Source organism: Pseudochaenichthys georgianus, chromosome 18 (genome assembly GCF_902827115.2).
Source record: "Pseudochaenichthys georgianus chromosome 18, fPseGeo1.2, whole genome shotgun sequence".
NCBI classification, from domain to species: Eukaryota; Metazoa; Chordata; class Actinopteri; order Perciformes; family Channichthyidae; genus Pseudochaenichthys; species Pseudochaenichthys georgianus.
In genome coordinates, this window is record NC_047520.1 from 10,291,498 (window position 1) to 10,312,947 (window position 21,450).

The window sequence follows — 21,450 nt, forward strand, 5'->3', positions numbered from 1 at the left end:
GCTTTTTATAAGATAGCCTTTCCTTTGCTACGGTGGAAGCTGTTCTAAACAAGACTGTTGTTTTCTTGAGTAAATCGGACTGCAGATCAATGAAACAGTTTGGGAGGGTTTCTTTGTCTTTCATCTGTACTATTTCCACTGACCTCGCGTGGGCCTGGCTGTCCCTGTGTTTGTATATTTCCTACACACTAATGGCGCATTTCCACTGCAGCGGGTAGCCCCGTTTAAGCGTCCTGGACCGTCCTCAAGCGGCCAGGCCAGTTTTTGGTGGCATTTCCATATAGCCTAGTACCGGCTAGCGGGTACTTTTTCTCTCTTTTTCCAGCCCCATAAAATCGTGGTTCTATCAGACCAGGCCAGGGCTGTGACGTCAACACTCGACTGCTGATTGGTCAGAGAGAATCGTCACAAGATCGCGCGCGAGATCATCCCTCGCGTCACATATATATCAAGAAGCAAGCTTACAGCATTTTGTAAACGGAGGAGCTACAAAAATGGCAACGTCGAAGAAAAGCACACCGTGGTCGACCGAGGAGGTGACGACGTTCCTACATCTCATTGGGGATGATAAAATCCAGCGGGAGCTCGACGGAACAACGCGAAATGTGAAAGTGTTCCAGGATGTCTCTGCACAGATGTCCGAGCGCGGATTTTCGAGGACTTTCCTGCGATGTAGGGAAAACGGAACGGCTTTACTGGAGTCCCTGCAAGGTAAGCTCACTTCTAACAAATAAGTCTATTTTATCCTTACATTAATGTTCGACAACCCGTGCTTTTATGGAGCCCCAAAGAGCTACATAGCTAGCTAAGGCAGATAGCCTAGGCAGATAGCCTTAGCTAGAGCTATTGTTTGCTAACACCATATGTGCCATTGTTTACGTTCAGTTTTTCTTTTCTATAGTTGTTGTTGCTATTTAGTATTGTGCTGCAGTAGTTTGTGGAATTAACAAGTCATTTTGCTGTTCTAGATGATTACATTGGTACTCGTGAGGAGGAACATTCCCGAACAACGGGTGATGGCAGTGTTCCGTCCACATCGTCAGTGAATCCAGAACGGACCCCAGCCGAAGAATCGACACCGACTCAACCACCAACACCGAGTGCCATCACGACACCGCAGCGTGTGGTTCTAGGTAAGAAATAGAAATGGCAAAACGACTGGAATTGTGTTTTTGTTTTTTTAAACCGTGGATCATCCATCGTCAGTAATTAAAATAAGCTATATCACTGTGTGGAAATGCTCTGTTACAAGTCTTAGCTAGTAAGCAGCTAGTACAGTTGTGTGTGACATCCTATCATATACATATATTTATATTCATTATCAACAGGCTGGACATAATGTAATTCACTTTCACAATCATTGTAAACATCTAGGGCCAGAACTTTCTTTAGTTCACCTTACTGTTGTTCTGTTTATACATGTTATTCTTATATCCTTGTGTGACCTGTACCTGTCCTGTGTGTTTTCCTTATTGCTAATTATTATCTTATTGTCACCCAGGCAAGAGGAAACGAGGAGGAGAGGATCGGGCCCAGCAGGAACGGCACCATGACTGGGCAGCCGACTGGCCCGTCTCCTCCCTGATACTTCAAAAAACCTTAATAGTTATTGTACATATTATATATTTTTTATCTAGTTAATTTTTAAATGCAACATTTGTACTTCCTTGTTTATTTATTTTCTTTAAAATGTTCATTTTATATTTACAATTCCATGTATATTTATGCTGGCTGCAATACAGTTTTACATTTTTTATTTGTATTGTTTAAGGCATGCCTTTTTGATACAACATTTGTATTTTTATACTGCCATCAATAAAGTACTTCTTTGACTTATCTTATCTCTTGTTGATAATGAATGGCACCCAACATAAAAAAATCATAAACATACATGAATTTATAAAGCAATAACAAACACCATCAGTTAGGAAAAAGCCCCTTACTTTTAAGAGATTTAAAGCAAGAAATTGAGTTTGCTAGCTTGAGGTCCTCCTCTAAAACATTATTACATGTTTATTTTGTAATAGTATTAAGAATACATGATAAATACATAATACATGTAGAAATTGCTCAATTGTAATTGTAAAGATTGAGGTTATATTTAATATATTATTTTATGTTGTGGATATGAGTCCTTACCCCAAGTGAAGGAGTTCAAGTATCTCGGGGTCTTGTTCTCGAGTGAGGGATCAATGGAGCGTGAGATGGGCCGGAGAATCGGAGCAGCGGGAGCGGTATTGCAGTCGCTTTACCGCACCGTTGTGACGAAAAGGGAGCTGAGCCGGAAGGCAAAGCTCTCTGTCTACCGGGCCATTTTCGTTCCTACCCTCACCTATGGTCACGAAGGATGGGTCATGACCGAAAGAACGAGATCGCGGATACAAGCGGCCGAGATGGGTTTCCTCCGCCGGGTGGCTGGTGTCTCCCTTAGAGATAAGGTGAGAAGTTCGGTCATCCGGGAGGGACTCGGAGTTGAGCCGCTCCTCCTTCGCGTCGAAAGAAGCCAGTTGAGGTGGTTCGGGCACCTAGTTAGGATGCCACCTGGGCGCCTCCCTAGGGAGGTGTTCCAGGCACGTCCAGCTGGGAAGAGACCAAGGGGTAGACCTAGGACCAGGTGGAGGGATTATATCTCTTCGCTGGCCTGGGAGCGCCTTGGGATCCCCCAGTCAGAGCTGGTTGATGTCGCCAGGGAAAAGAAAGTTTGGGGCTCTCTGCTGGAACTGCTACCCCCGCGACCCGACCACAGATAAGCGGGAGAAGATGGATGGATGGATGTTGTGGATACTTTAGCCTCCATCCATGTTTACAATTGTCCACACTATTTTACACTTGCATTTATGAATATAGTTTTGCTGTGTTTTACACTTTAGTATTTATGTTTATAGTTAGCTTTGATATTCGCTTAATTTATTAGAAAGATTTTCTTTTCATGATCTGATATTTCCTCAAATGTTCTTATTATGGGGCAGTACTTACTGGTGCTTGAATTTCAAATATTCAATTCAGATAATATTTGTTTAAAACATTTGACAAACACATGTATATTGAAAAAAAAAAGGATTTATTTATGTTCAATACAATGAATACAATACAATGCTTGCTGTGATCACTTTCCTTCTTGCTGTGACAACAAGCCACACACCAAGAAACAAGTAAACGATCGCTTCCACATCCTCCATTGTTGTGTGTGTTTTGTGAGTTGTGTCGCATTGAAGATGACGCCACTGCAGTTTTACCCAGCGTCGCTCCGACCAAAAAGCTGATCGCCCCGCCTACACTGCGTTGCTACCCCAGGTCCTAAACTGTAATGGAAATGCGCCACGGCCTCGGCCGGCCAGCGAGGCAGCCCGAGGCCTGAGCGAGGACGCTTAGGGACGCTTAAACGGGGCTACCCCGCTGCAGTGGAAATGCGCCATAAGCATCCTAACTTTCCAGCCTTAATGTCAAGCCAAGGGTCTTTCCATTCGCCCACCTGCTTCGTTGTCCAACCAGCCGGCGGAAAGTCACTAGCAGCAATAGCAGTAGCAGCAGTAGCAGCTACTGCTGCATCTTCTGAGTGCTCTGCCTCAACTTCACCTCCTTCTGGGAAGTGACTGGGCGGGACAGGAGCCCCCGACTCGCTAACGGTTCTGGTAGCGAGTGCTGTGCTAGCTGCTGCATCATCAGCATCATCTCTGGGTGTCTCTTGGTCATCTCGTGGTGTCACTTTTTGGAATGTGAACCCAAAGTGCGCGAGTGAAACACATTGGTTTAGCTGTTGAGGCTTTCAGGGGGTCTCAGGTGTTAATCGGGGGGGTCGAGCTCCCCCGGACCCCCTGTATTTCGCACACTTCTCTCTTCCAAGTAAAGTCCTGAATTCATGATGTTAAGTAGAAGTACAGAAGTATTATCAGTGAAATTAACTTCAAGTATCAAAAGTAAAAGTTCTCAGAATACATAATGGCTGGTTTTACAGCATAATGTGTAGGAGTATTGTGGGCTGATAATTTATTCCGGCAAATTACTCTGACCTACTAATTGACCTAACAGAAGTTATTGAGTCTATGTAAGTTTACTGCTTGGCTCAGATCCACCAACGTCAGCAAGATCTCACCTCTATCAACTCCTGAAGAACCAGGTTCAATGAACTGCTGTTTCAATTCAGACGACCCGCTAAATCTGTTTAAGCGATCCCGAAGGATTTTGATATCAGTAAATGAGGTGTGGCCCTACCTAAGTGTGTGTGTGGCAGGGTGCAATCTTACCTTTGAAGCAGGAGAGGAGAGCGCAGATGTCTTTTAAGTTGTCCCAATCCAAAAGGTGGGATCAGTTTATTTGAAGAAAAATAGGTCCAGGGTATACAGGGTTTTTAACTTCTCTCGTTACAACATTATAATCATACTAAACATATCATGCTGGGGTCATTTTCTAATCTAAAATCTTAATTCATAGTTTTACATTTATTACACTAAATTGTAACTTCAACTGCCCAATTCAGTTGTGATATTTAAATCTCCCGATAGAATTTAGAGGCATTTCCTCAAAAATAACCGGTGATAATAAAAAGCACATTCAAACTTTCATTCAACAAATCCGTTTTTTTTGCTCATTTCCACATTCATATACTTCAACTAGTCCCGCATGAATTCGGAGGACCTTTCCTCACAGGTGGCAGGTCCTAACTTTCAACAAACATCAATTCATTCCACTCATTTCACAAAGAAATGTACTCAGCATTCAACAAAGAAATTCGAGAGATATTTACCAAGTTTGAGAGAACCTTACCGAGAGCAAAAACCCACCTCTCCAGGGAGAGAGCTTTACCGGGAGAGAGTATACCAGGGGAACCCCCCCTCTCTCTCTAGTTTGCTCCCTCTCCGCCAGTGTCTTTATGCTCAAAAACAGGATAGAAAAACCTAAAGACACCTCCTCCATACCCATATTTGTGGAAACTGGGCATGGCCTCTGATGTACAGGACTGGACATGACCAGACATATTCTATGGCTATGGCATAAGACACATCTTCCCAGGCTTATGTAAAAAGTTCATGACCTCTAGTGTGCAGGACTTGCAAAATATTATTCTCGGCTATGACATAAACACCTTTTTGTGGCCTCAGTTCTTTTTCACTAAGTCAGGAGCCCCCCTCCATGTGTACTGCTGTGAGGGGAGAGGGAAGAAACTGTCTCTACTCTCTTATCAGTGACACCCATAAACCATAATAGGCCTTACACACTTAATTTAACAAACCACTTGTGTTTTATTTATACTGTAAATATAGAAAATCATAAAATATGAAGCATTTTCATTGTGGGTTATACAAGAATATAATTGATTATATTTGATTATAACTAACTTTCGTTTTAAGTATTCAACCTAATATGGAGATCTCAACAAATGTTGTTAGATAATATTATATTATCTTGTTTAAATACATGTAGGACCATTTGAACATTTGAGTTTTCAATGTGGGGCCTTTGTAAAATACTGGGTATATGTGTAGATCAGTACTGCATCTTATCATGTATCAATGAGTGTTAAATTAATGTAGTAGAGTAAAAAGTACAATATTTACCTGTAATGGAGTAGAATAATAAAGTAACATAAAATACAATTACTCTAGCAGTGGTGTAAAGTAACTAAGTAGAATTACTCAAGTACTCTACTGTACAATTTTGAGGTACTTTGCTTGAGTATTTCAATGTTATGCTACTTTGTACTTCTATAATACTGCAATTAACGGGGAAATTGTGTACTTTTACTCTACAACCTACTACATTTGAGTTTTGATTATACTTTTGTACTTTTACTTGAGTAATATTATGAATGCAGGACTTTTACTGTAACAGAGTATTCCTTCACTCTGGTACTTCTACTTTTACTCAAGTATAATATCTGAGTAGCCTACTTCTCCCACCTCTGTACTCAAGTAAAGTACAAGTGTGTCAAAATAGAACTTAGTTATAGTACTTGAGTACATTTACCTGGTTACTTTTCTCCACTGTCTGTACCATATAGCAGTGGTTCTCAAATGGGAGTACCCGCGTATGTTGGAGTACACGGGTACATTGGAGAACTGCAGGGGGTACGTGAGATTTATTTTATGTTAATGAAAAAAAAATAGATAAATATACCAATTTTAGGAAAAGTAACGAAGTTTGAGCAGTGTGGGTTTTAAATTAATAGACTAGAATTACACATATTTCAAAACACGAAGTGTAATAACTGCAGGTGCCTCCCTGTCAGAACGACGAAGATCCTCAGTGAAGCACAAGCCCATGTTTCTCACAAAATTGTAAGTACAACTTATTAAAAGGATCAGTTCAATGCAACTAATGTCATCTTAGTGTTATTGCATGATATTAGAATTGGTTGGCCATGAATTTAGTGATGGATTGTAAACATTTGAAATGTAGCATTTACAGTTTTTCTCAATTGCTAACACACATTTTTTTTAATTGCTCAGTTTCTCAGAACACTAAACACAATTCACAAAACCACACACCCAAAGTGCAAAACACCTAATTTCTCCTGCTAAATGAAGAACTGCCCTCAAAACTACATAAACACTTTCCAAATGCAAACTTTAGCACCAAATATAACTTCATTCATAATACTAGATTGTTTGACCACCCAACTACACACTGCTGAGCGTACTCTAAAGCACTTTCACCTGTAATGGGCTATGCTCTGTACATAGAGGGTTCTGCAGAGAAAGATTGCTTGAGTTTACAGAAATACAGTAAAGGAATAAATACAAATGAGTTGTTGAAGAAAATCCCATTGTATTCAAAGATAACATTGTGCAACATGCATCTCAGCACATGGCTACTCTGCTTCGGATCTCTCTAAGTGGGATGCATTGTTTGCCAACACCCAGTTAGTAGCTGCTGCTTCCTGCCTCGTTGGACATCCTTAGCCTTCCACCTCTTTGTTCCTCAGTCCTTCAGATAAACAGCAAAGACATAGTGGTCGGTCAGTGTCTGTGTTGCATCAAAGTAACTTTACCACAGTACATTCATTGTGCAGGATGTGTGTACAGTTATAGTCTGCAACATGCTAACAATTCAATTACAGTAATGAAGTAAATACGTTTCACACAACAGATATAAGCTCTGATATATCATGAGTTATGCAGAGCTACAAACTGGTGACTAACCTGTTTTCAAGTCTAAGTGTCCGGATTACAGAGGCGACAGTACATCGGCTTAGATTAGGCTGAACCCTCCGTCCAGCCTCTCATCGTCAAACCATGGTTGATAACATTTCATTTCATTAGAGAGTGTTCTTCTTTGTCCACGTCCTCTCCCTCTAGCTCTACCTCTCATTCTTCCTCCTCTCACTCTCACCCACCTCTTCCTCCTCCTCTCACTCTCAGCCCAGCTGTTCCTCTTCCTCTTGCTTCCATGTTGGCTTCCATTGTTGCTGTAAGAAAGAACTCACCTGTGGTCTTTTCATAGTGCTAACATCCTGATTGATGAGCCAACATGATGCTACCAGGTGTTTGGTCAGGTGGAACGTGCTTCTTGATCATTGGTCCATGTGTGAGGCATTTTGAATATCAGTGTTTTAAACCTGCTAACACGTGACTTTGTCAGATTCCTGTGTCTTACGTGGAGAAACGCATGCAGTGGTTTGCACAAAGTGCCATGTTGATTTGCAAATTGTGTGAAAAGCTGAAAACGTGTTTAGAGCTTTGGAGATTTGAGCCGATGTTTCGCTCTTTGAGTGTCAATTAAAATAATTGTGCTTTATGTAGAATTTTAGTGTGTTAGCAATCTATAAAAACTGTAAGTGTTTCTCAGTTACAATGTTGTTGTTTTAATAAATCAGACACTGATGGCGCAGCACTGTACCTCTTTATATAGGCATTTTCCCCCCAACAAATAGTTTTTGCGCTGATCAGGGGGTACTTGGCTGCATTTTATTTTCAAAGGGGGTGCATTATTGAAAAAAGTTGCCGTCGAGCAGTGATTCTCAAATGGGGGTACGTGGACCCCTAGGGGTACGTTGGGGGTACTGCAGGGGGTATGACATAAAACAAATAAAGGTTAATTAAAATAAAACCATGCATGATTACAAAACTTATCTTAGTACAGTAAGTTAAATAGAAAACACAATTTTATATAAGATATTCCTAGAAACACTAAGGGGGTCCTCATATAAACATGTTCAATTTGTGTATTGTATTAATAGTTTTTCATAATATATCATTTTGTTCATTGGTTTGTTAAACATATAAACTTAACCATATCACTTCAATTGAAAAACTCCTTAAAATCTGTTGTATTTATTTTTTCGTTATATTCTTTTTTTTCATGCATAAAGATGAAAATATCCTTAGTTTGTTGTAATTCATGCATGAAGGAGTTAATAAATCACACACTGATGGAACATCACTATATTGTAATTGTATAGGCTTTTTCTGTCAAAAAGGTCTGGGGACGGTCAGGGGGTACTTGGCTGAGAAAATGTTTCAAAGGGGGTACATTACTGAAAAAAGTTTGAGAAGCACTGCCATATAGAGTAGTTCATATTCATATCATTCTCTGTCCACCTCTCTCCTCTGTCACTGTCCTCCACCCTCTCCCTCTTCCTCTCCCTCCTAACTGTGCCGTACAAATCATTGAAATTTCTGTGAGTTTTGGCTTTACGCTGTGCACGCTCCCGCGAGGTGCAGCAGCCATGCATAACACGGCGCATGTGAACTGTCCCCCCCCCCCCCCCCCGTTGACAGTTCACGAGCATGCTCCCCCCCCCCCCACCCACAGTTGTGTAAAGGCCGACGGGTAATTCTGGATTTTGACGGAAGTTGTACGATCCTGTCCGTCAAAATGACCGGCAGCGAAAAAGTCTAGCGCAACCTCTGGTGCCAACTGAACTAACCAGCAGGGAAAAGAGAATTCCCCGGTCTGAAACTTGGATGGTGGCAGAAAATCTCTGCGTGTGTGTCTGAAATATGTACTCTGACGTATTCAAAAAAGATTAGCTATCTTCCCAATACAAAATATCCTGAGTCCACCCACAATTCATCATAATCTGCAGGGTGTTTTTTTTAACCAATCACTTCTCAGAGGGGCGTGGCCAGCAGCAGCTCATTAGCATTTAAAGCTACAGACACAGATCAGCACTTTCGGAACAGGGCTGAAACAGAGGGGATTATGGGATGCGGCAATGATCTGTTTGGTGTTTCGAGCCAAACATTTCAGAGACATGTTTTGTATTTATCTGAGACCTATTAAGACATTTGATGTTGTTTTTCCTGTGTCACACATGTTATTAATCAGGGACAAAGGGAACACTGAGTGGAGCCAAATATTACATCAGTGTACTGAAGCATATTCGACAGCTGAAGCTCCAATAAGGTTCAACAGACACATCCAAAACATACTAAAAAAACTGAAATCCATCCATCCATCCATCTTCTCCCGCTTATCCGTGGTCGGGTCGCGGGGGTAGCAGTTCCAGCAGAGCCCCAAACTTTCTTTTCCCTGGCGACATCAACCAGCTCTGACTGGGGGGTCCCAAGGCGCTCCCAGGCCAGCGAAGAGATATAATCCCTCCACCTGGTCCTAGGTCTACCCCTTGGTCTCTTCCCAGCTGGACGTGCCTGGAACACCTCCCTAGGGAGGCGCCCAGGTGGCATCCTAACTAGGTGCCCGAACCACCTCAACTGGCTCCTTTCGACACGAAGGAGGAGCGGCTCAATTCCGAGTCCCTCCCTGATGACTTCTCACCTTATCCCTAAGGGAGACACCAGCCACCCTGCGGAGAAAACCCATCTCGGCCGCTTGTATCCGCAATCTCATTCTTTCGGTCATGACCCATCCTTCAGGGACCGGTGGCGCAGTGGTCTGTGCGTTGGGGAACTCCAGTTCGAAACCCGCTCCCGCCCCACTGCGTCAGGCCGTTGTGTCCTTGGGCAAGACACTTCACCCGAATTTGCTCCTGTGGGTATTGTCCACAGTAGATTACCATTATATGTAATGTGTATTTGTAAAGCGCTTTGAGAGTCTTTGATAAAGCACTATAATAAATATAAGGATTATTATTATTATGACCATAGGTGAGGGTAGGAACGAAAATGGCCCGGTAGACAGAGAGCTTTGCCTTCTGGCTCAGCTCCCTTTTCATCACAACGGTGCGGTAAAGCGACTGCAGTACCGCTCCCGCCGCTCCGATTCTCCTGCCCATCTCACGCTCCATTGTTCCCTCACTCGAGAACAAGACCCCGAGATACTTGAACTCCTTCACTTGGGGTAAGGACTCATTCCCTACTTGGAGTGGACAGTCCATCGGTTTCCTGCTGAGAACCATGGCCTCAGATTTGGAGGTGCTGATCCTCATCCCAGCCGCTTCACACTCGGTTGCGAACCGATCCAGTGAGTGCTGAAGGTCGCAGACCGATGAAGCCATCAGAACCACATCATCTGCAAAAAGCAGTGGTGCAATCCTTAGTCCACCGAACTGCAGACCCCCTCCCCCACGACTACGCCTCGAAATCCGATCCATGTATATTACAAACAGGATTGGTGACAAAGCGCAGCCCTGGCGGAGGCCAACCCTCACCGGAAATGGGTCCGACTTACTGCCGAGGACCCGGACACAGCTCTCGCTTTGGGAGTACAGAGATTGGATGGCCCTGAGTAGAGACCCCCTCACCCCATACTCCCGCAGCACCTCCCACAGTAACTCCCTGGGAACCCGGTCATACGCCTTCTCCAAGTCTACAAAACACATGTAGACCGGATAAGCGTACTCCCAGGCCCCCTCCAGGATCCTTGCGAGAGTAAAAAGCTGATCCGTCGTTCCACGACCAGGACGGAATCCGCATTGTTCCTCCTCAATCTGAGGTTCGACAATCGGCCTGACCCTCCTTTCGAGTACCTTGGAGTAAACTTTCCCGGGGAGGCTGAGTAGTGTGATGCCTCTGTAATTGGCACACATCCTCTGATCCCCCTTTTTGAAAAGGGGGACCACCACCCCAGTTTGTCACTCCTTCGGTACTGTTTCCGACTTCCACGCAACGTTGATGAGACGTGTCAACCATGACAGAGCCTTCAGCATTTCCGGGCAGATCTCATCCACCCCCGGGGCTTTGCCACTGTGGAGTTGTTTGACGACCTCAGTGACCTCCCCCCGGGAGATTGGTGTTGATCCCCCGTCATACTCCAGCTCTGCCTCTAACATAGAGGGCGGAGTTGTCGGGTTCAGGAGTTCCTCAAAGTGTTCCTTCCAACGCCCTAACACTCCATCAGAACTGAAATGTTGACTTTAATTAAATGTATTTTGTCAACAAATTACACATAACTGTTTTAGGCTTGTCGGAAGCAATTTGACAAGCCTAATACAGTTATGTGAAATTTGTTGAAAAAATACATTTGAGTAAAGTCCACGTTACTATTAGCATAATAGGAGACCTTCAAGATAAACACGTTACACACCCACATCATACGAGTGCACAATCTACACACAAACCATTGAAAACCTGTAATTATTGCGACTAAATTGTAAAGAAAGAGTGCAGGACATTCCAGATGAGCTAAGATATCAGGAGGGACTCAAGCTGTGAGTGTACTTTTTTTTTTGTCCGTTCTGGCCACACTTTGGGAATGTCATATACATGCTTTCCAGCTATAATAACAGGGGTTGCTAATCATGGCTGCTACAAGGTCTGTTCTGACACATAGAGCGACCATCTGTCAAGTCACTCTCCTGGATACACACGCAGTTATCGTCACATATTTTAGTTCAAGAAAGAAAAGTATGTGAGAGGAGGGGATGAAGTTCTTAGTAGGTTTTAAAAACAGAGGCAGGAAAATGCATCCACATTCTTTGTTTCTAGAGATCTATGGAACATATGGCCTAAGCACATCTGATGTTAGCACAGAGTCCATTTTGGGTTAAATTCATGTTTTATTTAATAAAGCCTTGTAGCAGGCTGATTTTGACTTGAAACACAGGAAGGTTCATTAGATTCAGATACATATCCATTATAATATGACCAATTCTGCTCCAATGCTCGGGAGACTTGGTGAAAAATACTTATAATTGTAGTTAATACAAAAGGGCACAGACCTGTTCGGGTCAAACCACTTGCAGTTCAACGGTCCGAGTTATGCTTTGTCTAATCTATGATCAGGGTAGTTAAACTTGTCAGGTGTGTTGTCTACTGGCATGTAAGGACAAGTGATGATCTGGTAAACATTCCAAGAGAGAAAACATACAAAATGCCATTGTTCAGTAACAATGCAGGAAGTAGCAATCGGGTTACTGATGAGCGTGGTGTATGGTTGTGTAACACAGTGTTTTTCAAAGTGGGGGCCCCGATCCCCCGGGGGGCCGCCAGGGGGCACCAGCGGGGTCACGCAAAGTTTGATGTCGAATTTATCGTCACTTGTATCGTCACTCTACACTCGTCGATCAGAGCGAGCGGAGCGCATTTTCGCGAGCGGAGCACATTTTCTTATCCGCCTCACGGAGCGTGGAAAGTGAGGGGCAGGGCTGCCTCTCTTCCGTCGGCGTGGATAGGAGGTTTACCTGTGCACCTGTGCTGTTGTGGGGAGGTTTTTCCCGGGAAGTCTCGGAGAAACGGAGCGGCTGCACGTTGTTGCGTGGGCCCCCTTTTTCCACCTGCCCAGTTGTGCTGTGGCGGGGACCTGCTTCCACTTGTTGTGTGCTGCTGTCCTGGCGAGATTTTTCCCCGGGGGGCGTAACGGAGAGACCGGAGCGGCTTCACATTCGGGCTGCGGCCTGCTTTACACCTGCTGTAGCGGAGGCCTGTATCCACCTGCTCCACCTGTCGTGCTCTAGGGTGCCGAGGACGTTTTACCACGGGGATATCGCGGAGAGAGCGGAGTGCCTCTACGCCTCGAGCTGGTCCTGCTTCGCCTATCCTGCTGTACTGAGGAGGTTCTGCACCGGGGATATCGCGAGGAGAACGGAGCGCCTCCACATTTCGGGCCTGCTTGCACGCCTATCCGGATGCTGTGCTGGTCTGGGAAAATGGCCCATATCGTGATTCTACTGTGCCTGTTAACTGTTTTGGACTATGAGAAGATCTCTAGTCATTCTGAGAAGACTACTGGATTCAGGTCTGTTCTGCCACCCGCAGTGGGCATCTTCTGCAAAGGTTCGGATGTGTTGCTCAAACAATTACCGGTTGCCTTGTCAATCTGCTCGACAAAATATGTTTGTCTTTTTTATTTTCCTGCAATGATGGTTCTTCAGGACTGCTTCTTAAGCTCTAATCACACTCTCGCAGACTTTTCCGGTGTTTCTAAATTAGATGACAATGTATGTGTGTCATTTAAGAGGAAAAGATGCCTGTTTTTGTTGTTGTTATTACTATCAGGAAATGTACAACCTAACCCTGGTCCGCCCAGTAGTAATAGTCAGATCGCTACTCGTGCTGATTTTAAAGCTAGGTCTGGGTTGGGTTTCATCCACTTGAATGTGCGCAGTCTGTTAGGTAAACTAGATTTTGTCCGTATCTGGGCGAGCTCGACTGACGCTGACGTCATTGTCTTATCTGAAACATGGCTAAACAAATCTATTTTGGCCTCTGACATTGCCTTAAATGGTTTTAATGTGTATCGTACCGACCGGCCTAATAAAGTTCAGTGTAACCACATTAGTTTCCAAATCGATCAGTAAGCAATTTGAATTTTTAGCCTTAAATATAGAAGTGGCAAAGGGTCAACAGGTCATGGTGGTGAGTTGTTACAGAACCCCCTCAGCTGTCAAAGACTCCTTGTCTTCACTAGCAAATCTTTTATCACAACTAGACTACAAGGAAATAGTCCTACTTGGAGATTTTAACTGGGACTGGTTAACTGCAGTGTCAGAGGATTTTAAAAACCTTTGTATCTCATTGAATGTTACTCAGATTGTGGACAGTCCTACTCGCCCAAATATTAAGTCCCCTAATAAATCCTCCCTAATTGATCTCATTTTAACTAATGTTCCCCATAAATATTCATCTGTGGGAGTATTTGCAAATGATCTGAGCGATCACTGTGTTGTAGCCACAATTAGGGACACTAAGGTCCAAAAGGTTAAACCTCGCATTATCATTAAGAGAAACATAAAACATTTTGTGGAGCAGGGTTTTGTGCATGATCTGTTTGATTTTGATTGGGGTAAAATCGATCTGTGTGCTGATGTGGAAACCGTATGGTCTTATTTTTATCTTGGTTTTATGGAGATCATTGATAGACATGCACCCCTGCGTAAATTTAGAGTAAAGGGACGAGACAATCCTTGGTTTTCTGCTGAGCTGTCTAGTCTCCTTCATGAGAGAAACAAGGCATGGGCAAAGGCTAGGAAATCAGGCTCAGAGATAGAGTGGCTGCGTTTTAGGCAGCTAAGGAATAGCTTCACTTCAAATGTCAAAAGTGCAAAGTCGAAGTACTATTTGTCAGTTACCACAGAAAACCTAAATAATCCTAGGACATTTTGGAAAGCAATACAATCGATATCAAACGGTGAGATCCGTAATGAGCTACCTCCGTGCCTTACCACAGCATCTGGCTCTATATCGGACAGGGCCACTATGCTAAATTGCTTTAATGAGCATTTTGTGTCCTGCGGTTCTATGTTTGATTCTGTGATTAACTCTGCTTCTGTGAACACTACAGTATGTGACTCTGAACAACGTGGTCTGGAAAACCCTTTCAGTTTTACTCCTTTTACTGTCAATGTTGTTCATGAAGCCTTATCTAAGCTAGATCCTAGGAAACCGGCTGGCCCGGACAACTTAGAACCTTTCTTTTTAAAGATAGCTGCAGATTTTATTGCTCCACCTCTTACTTCTCTTTTTAACCTCTCCCTCAGCACAAATGCAATTCCAAAAGTGTGGAAGTCAGCTTATGTCCTGCCTTTACTGAAAGGAGGGGAGGCAACTATTTTAAATAACTATAGGCCAATCTCTAAATTATCAGTTCTGGCTAAGGTTCTTGAACGCCTAGTGAGTGAACAGGTAAAGGAGCTTTTATGTACAAATGACATCCTGTCTAAACATCAGTCAGGCTTCAGAAAGAAACACAGCACCATCACTGCGACAATGAAAGTGGTAAATGACATTACTAGTATTTTAGTTAATAAGCAGAGTTGTGCAGCTCTATTTATTGACCTTTCCAAAGCGTTTGACACCGTCGATCATCACATTTTAAAGCAGAGGCTACTCAGTATTGGCATATCCAGCCTTGCAGTAGGGTGGTTTGTGAACTACCTCTCTGAAAGGTCCCAATGTGTTCATTTTGATGGGCTGTCTTCTGAGTGGTTGAACATTGCAAATGTGTTCCCCAAGGTTCTGTTTTAGGTCCACTTTTATTCTCCATCTACATCAACAGTTTAGGTGAAAATGTGGATGAAGCTACTTTACATTTTTATGCGGATGATACTGTGATGTACTGTGCAGGTCCCACCATTAAGGAGGCTGTTGTTAAATTACAGGCTGTTTTTAACATTATTCAGACTCAGATCTCTGAATTAAAGCTTCTTTTAAATGTGGATAAAACCAAGGTAATGCTCTTTTCAAAAGCAAAAAAGACACCAGAGCCTGTTTTTAGATATTGTAACTACGCAAGGAACAAAACTTGAAGTTGTTGCCTGTTACAAATACCTTGGTATCTGGTTTGATAATTGTCTCTCTTTTAAACTTCATGTCAATAACCTGCTTAAAAAACTGAGGGTTAGCCTAGGGTTCTTTTTCAGAAACAAGTCCTGTTTCTCGCTTGAGGCCAGGAAAAGGCTAGTCACTGTGACCTTTTTACCTGTGCTGGACTATGGGGATCTGGTCTATATGAATGCACCTGCCAATTGCCTGGTCAAGTTAGATGCTGCGTATCACAGTGCATTGAGATTTGTGACAAACTGTAAAGCATTAACCCATCACTGTACCCTGTATGCAAGGGCTGGTTTGCTTTCACTAACTGTACGGAGGCTCAGTCACTGGTACATTTTTATATACAAAGCCATGTTAGGGAAACTTCCATCTTATATCTGCTCACTGATCTCACGGAGAATTCTAAGTGGCTACTGCCTGAGATCGAATGCTGTGGTTTTATTAAATGTGCCAACTGCTAGGACTGTCTTAGGGAAGACAGCTTTTAGATGTGCAGCTCCTCTGTCTTGGAATAGTCTGCAAATTAAATGGAAACTGAACAATCTGGTGCCACTAAATGTTTTTAAAGCTCGGTTGGATGCTACTCAATCGGATGCTATTGGTACCTGTTTATGTGGATAATTTTGTAAATGATTCTGTATGATGTCCTTTTGTTGTTCTATTTATGTTTTTATGTTTCATGTGGAACTACTTGAGCAGGTCTCCCTTGGAAAAGAGATCAATGATCTCAATGGGATTTTATCTGTATAAATAAAGGTTTGAAATGAAATGAAAATTGAGGGGAAAGGGGATTTTTTTTTTCTTTTTTTTTTGTTGATGTTATTAATAACTGCATATCTATCAATCTACAGTTGCAAGAAAAAGTATGTGAACCCTTTGGATTCTCCACACATAGCGTTGTGTGTTCCTTCCAAACAACTCAACTTTGGTTTCATCTGTCCACAGAATATGTTGCCAGTAGTGCTGTGGAACATCCAGGTGCTCTTTTGCAAACTTCAAACGTGCAGCAATGTTTTTTCTGGACAGCAGTGGCTTCCTCCCTGGTGTCCTCCCATGAACTCCATTCTTGTTCAGTGTTTTACGTATCGTAGATTCGTCAACAGAGATGTTAGCATGTGCCAGAGATTTCTTTAAGTCTCTAGCTGACACTCTAGGATTCTTCTTCACCTCATTGAGCATTCTGCGCTGTGCTCTTGCAGTCATCTTTACAGGACGGCCACTCCTAGGGAGAGCAGCAACAGTGCTGAACTTTCTCCATGTATAGACAATGTGTCTTACCGTGGCCTGATGAACATCAAGGCTTTCAGAGATACTTTTGGAACCCTTTCCAGCTTTATGCAAGTCAACAATTCTTAACCGTAGGTCTTCTGAGAGCTCTTCTGAGCGAGGCATGGTTCACATCTGGCAATGCTTCTTAAGAATAGCAAATTCAAAACTGGTGTGTATTTTTGATAGGGCAGGGCAGCTTTAACCAACACCTCCAATCTCGTCTCATTGATTGGACTCCAGGTTGGCTGACTCCTGACTCCAAGTAGCTCTTGAAGAAGTCTTTAGCCTAGGGGTTCACATACTTGTTCCACCCTGCACTGTTAATGTTTACGTGGTGTGTTCAATAAAAACATAAAAACATATAATTGTTTGTGTGCTATTAGTTTAAGCAGACTGTGTTTGTCTATTGTTGTGACTTAGATGAAGATCAGAACACATTTTATGACCAACTTATGCAGAAATCCAGGTCATTCCAAAGGGTTCACTTTTTCTTGCAACTGTAGGTGTCCTTTGATGCCAATCTTTTAATATTTTTTTATTTATTAATATTTCATTTTATTTTATTGTTTTTAAATCACACGACCGCCCTTCAAGCCAATCAGAATCGAGCTGCTGCTACTGAGAGTGAAACTGAGTATCTGCTCAGCTTTTGGAGCAAGTGAGAGCTAGTGAATATTTCGCTCTGCAGCTGGATGAGAGCACGGATGTAGCAAATATTGTTGTTTATATATATGAATATAAATATGTTTATTGTTAATATTACTGTTGAATATTATATATAATATTATTAAGGCATAAGTAGCTTTCAAAAATGCTAAAAATATATGTTAAGTGTTCATATTACTGTTCAAAATTATCTAATATTACAAAGACAGAAATCACTTTAAAAATGCTTTAAATATGTTTACTGTTGATATTACTGTTTAATATTGTGTTAAGAATGTTTATAACAGAAGACACAATGAATGTATTGAATGACAAAAGATAAATACAAAAAATGTTTAGAAGAATAACTGATTATTAATTATTAATACAAATATATATTAAGAAAATGTATTGAGCTGTATGATTAGTTTGTCATATTTTCCATCATAATGTACTCATCATTTAAAAAAAGATTGCAACACGGGGGTCCCCGCCAGACGATAGTGCTAAATGGGGGTCCTTGGCATGGCAAAGTTTGGGAACCCCTGGTGTAACAATTTCATGCTGGTTTCTAAAGTTCATGACTAGATTTAGGTTTCATCTTTATCCCAACCAATATATCCCCTAATGAAACGAATATGTCAAAGGGAGAATTGCTAAAACATAAGCATTGCAGGATTGTTCGTTCTCTATTTCTTAATGTTCTAAAATGGTTTGGGCCCCCGTGGTGAGGGTGTTTGGGGTGGCCGTGGCCAACCCCCAGCTCCGCCGCTGCTCTCGCGCCCCCCCCCCCCCCCCTGTCATGCCTCTGCGCCTCCCAGGGGGGGCACGCCCCCCACTTTGAGAACCACTGGTCTAAACTAACCTGTAGCTGCTCCGTCCACACTCACAACAACATCATACAGACATAAATAAAGCAGCGACTGTATTCACCATGACACAGACAGTCTGTGTTTTGTATATGTTTAACTTTTGTCGAGTTTCTGAACAGATATGAGGAGCTGTGAGATCTGAGTGTGTGCTAACAGCTAACGGCTAATGTGTTGGGTGCTGACCAATCACGAAGCGTAATTTCTTGACTGGCAGCAAAAACAACCAATCACAGCAGTGCTTCTCTGGCTGGCTCTGTCCAATCACAAACAATAAGTGTTCTCCCTAAAGGAATACCCTTTCCGTCCAATGTGAAATGCTGTAGTGTTTTGTGAAATGCTGTAGCGTTTTGTGAAATGCTGTAGCGTTTTCTGAAATGCTGTAGTGTTTTGTGAAATGCTGTAGCGTTTTCTGAAATGCTGTAGCGTTTTCTGAAATGCTGTTGTGTTTTGTGAAATGCTGTGGCGTTTTCTGAAATGCTGTAGCGTTTTCTGAAATGCTGTAGTGTTTTGTGAAATGCTGTGGCGTTTTGTGAAATGCTGTTGTGTTTTGTGAAATGCTGTAGTGTTTTCTGAAATGCTGTAGTGTTTTGTGAAATGCTGTGGCGTTTTGTGAAATGCTGTTGTGTTTTGTGAAATGCTGTAGTGTTTTCTGAAATGCTGTATTGTTTTCTGAAATGCTGTTGTGTTTTGTGAAATGCTGTAGTGTTTTGTGAAATGCTGTTGTGTTTTGTGAAATGCTGTAGTGTTTTCTGAAATGCTGTATTGTTTTCTGAAATGCTGTTGTGTTTTGTGAAATGCTGTAGTGTTTTGTGAAATGCTGTGAAGTTTTTTGAAATGCTGTTGTGTTTTGTGAAATGCTGTAGTGTTTTGTGAAATGCTGTTGTGTTTTCTGAAATGCTGTAGTGTTTTCTGAAATGCTGTTGTGTTTTCTGAAATGCTGTAGTGTTTTCTGAAATGCTATAGTGTTTTGTGAAATGCTGTTGTGTTTTCTGAAATGCTGTAGTGTTTTCTGAAATGCTGTATTGTTTTCTGAAATGCTGTTGTGTTTTGTGAAATGCTGTAGTGTTTTGTGAAATGCTGTGAAGTTTTTTGAAATGCTGTATTGTTTTCTGAAATGCTGTAGTGTTTTGTGAAATGCTGTGAAGTTTTTTGAAATGCTGTAGTGTTTTGTGAAATGCTGTGAAGTTTTTTGAAATGCTGTATTGTTTTTTGAAATGCTGTAGTGTTTTGTGAAATGCTGTGAAGTTTTTTGAAATGCTGTTGTGTTTTGTGAAATGCTGTAGTGTTTTGTGAAATGCTGTAGTGTTTTGTGAAATGCTGTAGTGTTTTGTGAAATGCTGTTGTGTTTCCTGAAATGCTGTTGTGTTTTGTGCTACTGTTGGTTAAAAAAAATTGTTCAGGCAACTCTAAATAAGCAATTGTTCAACCCGTGTGAATGTAAATAATTCCAGGTGTTTTTCAAAAACCATCCTTTTATAGAAAAAATAATCGGTTTGGGAACACTAGCAGACTTTCGTGCAGTTTCGTAAGATAGTATTTAGTAATTGCTTGCATTTCCGTTTCGTTGAAATTTCATATGAGGGAAGACATGGCAACTCTAAATCAGAAAAAAATCTACCACACAAACATACCAACAAGTCCTCCAACTCATACGACCAAATGGGTCGATTGTTTAAGCACCAGATTACGACCCATAGCCACGTTTTAAAGTGTAGCACCTCTAGTGGTCGTGTAAGAAACAACATGCTCCCGTTTATTTACAAATAACCCTCTCTGGAAAATCCTAAATTGTAGGATAGTTTGGCCATTAAAACGCTTTATGATTAGATTTCTAGCGAGAAGTATATATTGTACTTTTAGAATCCACGTCCAGTCGATATGTAGGATCTATAGTTTGATAGATATTACGAAGATGATTTGAGATTTCGTCAGGAGAACGTATATGCGGCAAGCTTCCATGTAAAGTTACGGGTTGAACACAGTATTTCCGGTCTCGCCGTTTTCATAATAAAACCAATGATCAAATGATTTAACAGTAGGCTTGTTTGAGACACATTGCAGCTCGCCTCGAAAGTAGACGAGAGTAGCCGATCGCAGCCGGGGGAGGTGTCAAAAAGCTCGTCTTAAGTCGAACAGCTCGGAGTCGGAGTCGGCTTGACTGGCTGGGTTTGCAATGGCGGAAATTGCGTTGGCGTTTTTCGTTGCAGATGAAGTGGATGCAATAGATTTTATTTTAATGATTTGGTTTAACTTAAAGAGAAACTTTATTGTTATTGCACATATTACAGGTACTGAGACAACGAAATGCAGTTTAGCTTCTAACCAGGTGCAACAACCAGTGAAGTGGAAAGTAATGTACACAATCTACAGAATAACATATAGAATGAATTGAATGATGAATAAACAGTGGGGTATGAATACACTAGATATCAGCCTGTGAGCAGTATGAACAGTGTGTATGAATATGCTAAGATATATAAAGTATGAAAACGGTAAGCATTAGGCCTATAGTATAAAATATATAGATATTAATTTCATGATGATAAACATTGTGGAACAATGATGAAAAATGGGAATGGATGTGGTGACGTAAAACTGACACAAAACAACAACAAACTTTTGCCAGCCAATTGGAGAGTTTCATCAGCAGCACGTGGTAAAAACCACCAATGAGCGCTCAGCTCGAGATACCAGCGAGCCGTTTCCCATCAAGCATTTCGCTTCCGCAGCTCGTGGAGAGCAACTGCGCCAACTCGCCTCACCTCGCTCTCAAGGCTGCGGGCGTCTTTGTCCCGCGAGATTTCAAAGTCTCATGTGGGCGAGCCTCCAGAGCAAGTCGGACAAAATGACTAACCATCATGCAACGCACTAGCAAGACGTTGATCGCAACTGCGCAGGTCTGCGCAGGTCTTGCTTGTCTCAAACAAGCCTATTGATATCTGCACTACTCATCCACTAAAAAAACATCAGTTTATCCTAGTTAATTATACGACATTAATTGGTTTAAATTGTGTACAATGCTTTTGTGTTTTTCCCATAGGTTTTTCTCTTTCGAT

The 21,450-nt window shown here is 42.1% G+C and overlaps 1 long non-coding RNA gene across 1 annotated transcript; it reads left to right on the forward strand.

Annotated features, from left to right (window-relative positions):
- The first annotated feature begins 464 nt into the window (after positions 1 to 464).
- On the forward strand, positions 465 to 1,711 carry LOC139435751 (uncharacterized). The gene is made up of 3 exons (XR_011644961.1): positions 465 to 711; positions 969 to 1,133; positions 1,502 to 1,711. It is a non-coding gene; the product is annotated as an uncharacterized lncRNA (long non-coding RNA).
- The last annotated feature ends 19,739 nt before the right edge of the window (positions 1,712 to 21,450 follow it).